The sequence below is a fragment of the Egretta garzetta genome, unplaced genomic scaffold (assembly GCF_000687185.1).
Source record: "Egretta garzetta isolate BGI_Z169 unplaced genomic scaffold, ASM68718v1 scaffold817, whole genome shotgun sequence".
Taxonomy (NCBI): Eukaryota; Metazoa; Chordata; class Aves; order Pelecaniformes; family Ardeidae; genus Egretta; species Egretta garzetta.
Genome location: NW_009260394.1, coordinates 280451 through 288017, shown reverse-complemented (window position 1 = coordinate 288017; position 7567 = coordinate 280451). Strand labels below are relative to the sequence as shown.

At 39.0% G+C, this 7567-nt stretch overlaps 1 long non-coding RNA gene across 1 annotated transcript in view; it reads left to right on the top strand.

The window, feature by feature from the left end:
* Positions 1-1800: 1800 nt before the first annotated feature.
* The window catches only part of LOC118452735, a 9379-nt gene continuing 3612 nt past the window's right edge, over positions 1801-7567 (top strand). Inside the window, exons 1-2 of the long non-coding RNA XR_004842553.1 lie at positions 1801-1812; positions 7540-7544. This is a non-coding gene — a long non-coding RNA (uncharacterized LOC118452735). The remainder of the gene's footprint in view (positions 1813-7539; positions 7545-7567) is intronic.

Sequence of the window (7567 nt, the reverse complement as noted above, 5' to 3'; positions counted from 1 at the left end):
GAAAAAGTTCTTTGAATTCTACTGATATTGGGATTTTCTTGCTATGCTTTCTCCTTATACCTGTCAGCTGACAGAATTGAGTTGCTTATTAATTAGGCTTAAAAATTCTTGGCTGTAAATATTTGCATAAGCCCCATAATTAATGCTTTGATGAAACTGTCTCTTAAAAAATTCATCATCTCTTCCTTCTTCAACAAGGTGTGCATATATTCTAAGATACATAGTAAGGGTGATACACACAAGGTTAACTCTAGCCTACTGAATTTAATCCCACTGGGCTCTCTGTCATCTCTAGAGAAAGGTTTCTTCAGAATATGACTGTGAGTGTAAGGTAAGTTCCAACCACAAATCACTGCTTTTACTGCAGCTGGACCAGGTTGGAAGGGGATGGAGCAAGATAGCTCATATGAATAGATCTTAAATGTCAGGCTCTCAAAAGAGTGTTGGAGTCTTCTTTACTTCAGATACTGAAATTATTTGCAAGATGACATAGTTCTCTGGGATACTTTAATGTGTTTTAAATAGTTAAAATTACTCAGTAATACAAATGGCTTATCTATGAAACTGTTCCCTCAGCTTTAACAAAGTATTATCTGATCTGGGCTTTACCTTTTTTTCCCAAGTGAAATTTTAATGCAGCAATATTCTAAAAATTTAGATTAAATTATGTGTGTACAGAAGTTAATAAAAGGTTTGACACTGAATTCCCAGTGGATCAGGAATTTGTTCTAAAAGACCTATATTAGTTACTACATACCTACTGTGAACTGCATGTGCTGTTTTGTGATGGGTTGACCTTGAGTGTCTGCCAAACATCCACCCAGCCACTCTCTCAATCCATCTCCTCAACAGGGGGAGAAGAGAGGACGAAAAATCTCATGGGTATAGACAGAGATATCCCTTACCAATAACTGTCACAGGCAAACAGACTTGAGGAAAACTAATTGAATTTATTGCCCATTAATTGAATGTATTGAGGGGCTCAGCCCTGCCCTGCAGTGGGGCTATTGAAGCTGGAGGGAACCAGCTGTGTCAGGCACGGGGTGGTCCCCACCACTCCTCACAGGGGCCGCCCCACAGCCCCCGCTGCTGCTGCTGGCACCTGGGTACCTGCACCCAGTTAAAGTTTAGACACTGTTATATATCCTATTTTTTCCACTGTAAGCTTCATTTAATCTTTACAAGCTATTTCACAGACGTGGTAGGCACTTTCAAAGTACAGTGAAAGCCTAGCCCACCAGAAACATTTTGTTCATGGTACTTTGTGCCTCAAATTTCCAGGGCTGTATATTTTAAACCTGAATTGTATTTGACTGCAGTATGGTTGCAGGCTCACACAAAGGAAGAAGTAAAGCTATATAGACCAGTCAGGTTAACTACAACATCCCAGAAGATACTCTATACTATATACTATATTCTTAAACAATCAATGCATAAATACCTAGAGAATAAGAAGATAGGAAAGAAAAAAAATATACTAATTTCTTCCTTTGTCAGGACAGTTTGCCTACTAGATGGTAAGGAGGCAATAAACAAGACTCAATATATTTGAGTTAAAAAGGCTTTTGCCATTCCTCTGTTGAAGTGCTATCATATATAAAGAGGGAAACACAGGAAATATATTTTTGTTAAACTGCAGTTCTCAAACTCCAGAAGAATCACAAACAGTTGTAAGAAATTATTGTAAATGTTAATTAAATTATTAAAAATAAAATGAAATTGTTATCAAAAAAGTAAAAGGTACACCAAAACAAAAATAACAAAATATGAGTTATGCTGATGGTTTGTTGGCAGCAGGGTTTTTTTTAAAATGTGTCAGCAGCCAATTCTTGCTACCGACCTGTCAGCCTCACCTCTGTGCCCAGGAAGATCATGGAACAGATCCTCCTAGAAGCTATGCTAAGGCACATGGAGGCCAGGGAGGTATTTCGAGATAGCCAGCATGGCTTCACCAAGGGCAAGTCCTGCCTGACAAACCTAGTGGCTATCTATGATGGTGTGACAGCATCAGTGGACAAGGGAAAACCAACAGACGTCATCTATCTGGACTTCTGCAAAGCCTTTGACACGGTCCCCCACAACATCCTTCTCTCTAAATTGGAGAGCTATGGATTTGATGGGTGGACTGTTCGGTGGATAAGGAACTGGCTGGATGGTCGTGTCCAGAGGGTAGTGGTCAATGGCTCGATGTCCGGATGGAGACCGGTGATGAGTGGTGTCCCTCAGGGGTCCGTACTGGGATGTTTTCATCAATGAGTTAGACAGCGAGATCGAGTGCACCCTCAGCAAGTTTGTGGATGACACCAAGCTGAGTGGTGCGGTTGACACACCAGAGGGACGGGATGTCATCCAGAGAGACCTGGACAGGCTGGAGAGGTGGGCCTGTGTGAAACTCATGAGGTTCAACAAGGCCAAGTGCAAGGTCCTGCACCTGGGTCGGGGTAACCCCCAGTATCAATACAGGCTGGGGGAAGAAAGGATTAAGAGCAGCCCTGCAAAGAGGGACTTGGGGGTGCTGGTGGACAAAAAGCTGGACATGAGCTGGCAATGTGCAGTGGCAGGCCAGAAGGCTGGAGCACCTCTCCTATGAGGACAGGCTGAGAGAGTTGGGCTTGTTCAGCCTGGAGAAGAGAAGGCTGTGGGGAGACCTGATTATGGCCTTTCAATACCTAAAGGGGGCCTATAGGAAAGATGGGGAAAATCTTTTTAGTAGGGCCAGCTGTGTCAGGACAAGGAGTAATGGTTTTAAACTAAACCAGGGTAGGATTAGACTAGATATAAGGAAGAAATTCTTTACAATGAGGGTGGTGAAACACTGGAACAGGTTGCCCAGAGAGGTAGTGGAGGCCCCATCCCTGAAAGCATTCAAGGACAGGTTGGATGGGGCTCTGAGCAACCTGATGTAGTTAGCAGTGTCCCTGCTCCTGCATGGGGGTTGGACTAGATGACCTCTAGGGCTTCCTTCCAACCCAAAGCATTCTATGATTCTATGATTTTGCCCCTCTGCTCTGGAAGACCTGATCTCCCACCAAAGATTGAAATGAATTAGTTTTTCCTCATTCCCAGATGCTATGGGAACAATCATCAGGCAATAGATAGTCAGAAAAGGGGTTTTCATCTGTAAGAAGTCTGGGAAACGTTGATATACAAGACATCACAGTTGACTGAAAAACTCAGGGTGTAATGGTATCTGGTTCCTTATAAGAACTTAAGGGCCTGGGAACTGATGGTGGTCCCTGGGGTCTCTCCTCAACCTGCTTGTAATCAGTTCATTAACATCTCAGGTAATGGAAAACACACTGACTGTGCTGGAAACACCAGTGTGGGAAGTGCTGTCTGCATGATGGAGGACTGCATGGGAATTCATAGCACATTTCTTCATTTCTTCCATGATGAAAGGTGCAGAGATGCTGAACTAGGAAAAATGAATCCACTGCACCGGTCCTTAAAATAAAGACACCCTGTCCTCCCCACACAAAGAAAAAAAAACAAAACAAAACTAACCAGGAAAACCTAGTAAGAATATATAGGTTATGTCTTTGTTAAGTTCGACCTATAGAAAAACAAATTCAATCCCCCAAATCCTTAAATCCATCCTAAAATTTTTGACTGTTGTTTCAGAAATTAAGTCCTAAAGAGTTGCTGCTCATCCAGGGTTTAACAAATCATTATCATAACTTTAGTGTAGATAAATGATTCTTTTTCCCCCTCTTAGAATTGTCAATTGCATTTGAAAGGAGTATCAGACAGCTTGAAGGTAGGCAGATCTTTTACTTGATAGCTCTTCAATCTAATCATTGTCCAGGAGGCTACTTGTGTTCAATGGTCTTATTACACTTTTTATCTTACTGTTATTATTGTATCTTGTCACCTCTAAAGACTTCATGAGGCTTAACTTACTACTGAACAAATACTTAAATCCTACTCTGCCATAGGCCAATTAGATATGATTAAATTAAAAGCTCTTCTCTGTTGTTATAACAATGGGAATTCATTAGTGCAGTAAGTACTCTTCTAAGAACTAAGTTCCAGTCCAAAAGTCAAACAGTTCTTAGAAAGAAAGATTTACAATGATCCCAGAAAAATGTCTAACCCAGTGTTCATTTCACGTGGAACAGTAATTTTGCTTGAAAGGAGTACTGGTTATTTTATCGTAAAAGAATTAAGAGATTATATTTCTCAGAGATTATATATTAGCAGTAGGATGATGACAATGTGGAGCTAGGGATATGCAGAATACAGAGCTCAATTCACTAAAAAGAGCCCTCCATATGGAAAAATAGAAACAGAATAGGAAGAAAGTCCCTCCATTTTCTCTAGTTGAGTTTAGATTATGTCACTGTCAAGACATGGAGAACAGTGACAAGTAAAAAGCATTTTTCATTGCTTGTTTTTTGCCTTCGTGTTAATGACCTCAGCTTCATACAAAATGTTGTGAGGCCCTACCAGTAATAACAGAAAACCTTATGCTATAGTCTCTGTCCTTTGATTACCATTCACTTAGGCCAAAAATGTTAATTGATTTGAAATCACTAAGATTATTATTGATTCAGTAGTAATCTATGAAAGTTATCACTGTAAAACTCAAATACTCTATTTTAATTTTGTTAATGTTCCTATTGCTGTCTCTACTCCACTGTACCTGTTCTAAGGACTAAAATCGCCCTTCAAAACACAGACATCAGGTTATAAGTAGGAGGATTTTAAAACCTGTATCTGAGTTTACTAAAAGAAAAAATAATAATCTTGAGGGTTTTGTTTTTTAGTTTGGTTTTTTTTTTCCCCTTGAGGATCAAGAAGTGAAAGCCTAACCCTCTGAATTCCCTATTCTGAGCCTTCCAGAAGGTGAGATAAGTGAAGCTTGTGCTATCAGTTCAGGCTAGTCTCTACTTTCTTTCGCATTCCTTGCTATATACACTTACCTCCTGCAACTGCACATGTTGTGTTATTGTGCCAATGTTTGTGTTCTTCCCCAATAACTGTCTGCTACATTTTCAAAGTATATTTATCACTCAATATCCATGGATATAATTGCATCTTCTGTGGTCATGCCAATACTAGGCTGGGTACTGACAGCACAGGGGTAGCAGTGAAGAGAATTCTGACAGCCAGATTACTTTCAAGCATGTCCAACATGCTTGTATAGGCACTAGCAAGCTCAGGTTGCTGCAGTTTAATTGCTTTTGGCACTTAAAATAGCTAATGAAGTCTAGAATGATGCTATCTATACATGCATCCATGTCCACTCTGCCCTATGTTACTATTCATGACAGTAGTATACACTAGACATTTTTAACTTGATGAGAATTTTGACTTTTAGAAATATGGGGGCATTGCTTGCTAAGGAAAAGCTATATTTCTCTCATTACACCCTCATGAGGTGAAGAAGTACTTTTGAGGACTTTAATGTAAACATTACAGAGGAAGAGGTACGGTGCAGAAGTGTGACTGGTTTATCAGGGATCAGCTGGGAAGCTTTTACCAGAACAGCATCCCCAGAATCAAAGAAGAAAGCCCTAATCAATAGATTATCCACATTCTTTTTGTTTGTTTGTTTCAGTACCTAATTTCTTATAATACAACTGTAATATCAGAACCCTGTAGATCTGTGTTCAGTTTTTTTCTCTTGCTACTTTTACTACTGATTCCACTCTGGATAAGGAAAAATATTTGTGAGAAAAAGCTTCAGGATTAATTCCCATATTTTTAGAGCTAAGCAGCAAAATTATTTACTAAAGATTTGCTGGATAAACTTGATTGTTTCTTTGATAAAATTATAAAATTAGTGGGTAAAAAAAAAGCATAAAGTGATATACATTTCCACTTAATTAAGGAAAACCTTTGATACTGCATTCCATAAAAGCTGTTCTCTGAATATTAATTTAAATTTGGCTTGAATATGAATATTATCATTAGAATAACCACTGGTGGAAGCTAGTAAACAAGGGAAATGAAGAGCTGCAAATAGTGACTTAGGAGGAAATCACTGCTGGTTTACTACTGGAGAAGGAGGTCAGGTTATATTCGGTTCCTCCACTAATGACTTAGAGGAGAAAATGAAGAGCACATTAATTAATCTGCAGAAGCTGCTAGCTTGGGAGGAACTATAAAGGCTAAAGTGCTGTGAGGTGTGCTTCTGCACTTTAATGTAGAATATTAACTTGAATCCTAAACAAAAGCTGAAAAATATCAATAAACAGATTTTATGTAAAATTTTCCAAAATCAAATTTTTGTGAGGTAAGCTGGAGTTCAGCAAAATTGCTATGGGTATTCTAAGCTCCAATTTACTTCAGTAAGTGTTAATCATAAACTCACATATTGTGTGGAATAATGAAGCAGTTAAGCACAGGTTTAAGATTAAGCTTATACTTAAATTCTTTGCTGATGTAAATTCTATAATGCACAGATGAAACCTAAAAAAAAAAGTATAAGAATATTAGAAAGATGTAAATGTGATCCTGCATTAATAAGCTTTCTATTATATGGCCTAGGTTACTACCTGGAAATAGGATTAAGGAGAATGAGGAAATAAAGCATGCCATGATATGAACCACAAGCAAACCTTTGTGTCCTCAGACATTCTCCTGATGCATCTCCCCTCCTTCCCCCTTTCTTAAAATATAACACACTAAGTGAAATTAAATAACTGCTTGAGAAAGTGAATTTATTAGTGCAAGGGATGAAGTTTAAGAAGAAATCATATTCTGTTGAAAAGAATCATAAAACTCCCACAAAATCTAATGATTAGAATTTTACTAGGACATGGAGATGGCATGCTCGTATGCAGACCTCCACCTCACACTGTAAGCAAGATAGTATAGGAGTTCCATTTTGGTCTATCATGAAAAAGAAGTTGCATGACCTGAAAGAACTTCCCCTTATGGGTTGGAGATGAGGTGGGGAGACAAGATGGGATAAAAACAATCTGAGAAAATATGAGCACTTCTATGGTATGGCTTCACCTTCAAAATATCTGTTTGTGTTAACCAAATGAAATTTAAAAAAAAAAAAAATGGCAAAAAAGACAGTGGAGTAGCCTGCCAAGCCGATGTTTATGGTTGAGTAGCTTTTTTCTCCAGCTTCTACCCAGAAGGGTCTCATCAAGGACTGAATGCTACCACCCTAAAATCAGAACAAAGACAACCAGGGAGCACATCTGAAGTGCAAAAAATTCACAAAAGAACAGCTGTGTGAGGCAATGCTTGCTCACTGTGGATCAGCACATGAACCTGATGTTCATGTCATGCTTCTGTAAGTGGAACAGAATGAACACTGTGAATCCCTTCCCTACCTGACACTGCTTACATGCAGCCACAAATCACTTCTTGATTAATATCAGTTTTGCAGGAGGGATGCCTCTAGATTAATTTTTTATTTGCAGCAAAGCTGGATACAAGGGAGAATACAAACCTGTGAATTAATTATTTTGTGGCTGGAAAGGCAGGAAGGCTTCCAACAAATTAAATTTTAAAATACTTCCAGCTTGTCATCCAAGTAGGCTGGGGTGCACTTGGAGTCCAATTGAAAAATGGAGGTAGATATTGTCACTGAGTATATGAATCAGCA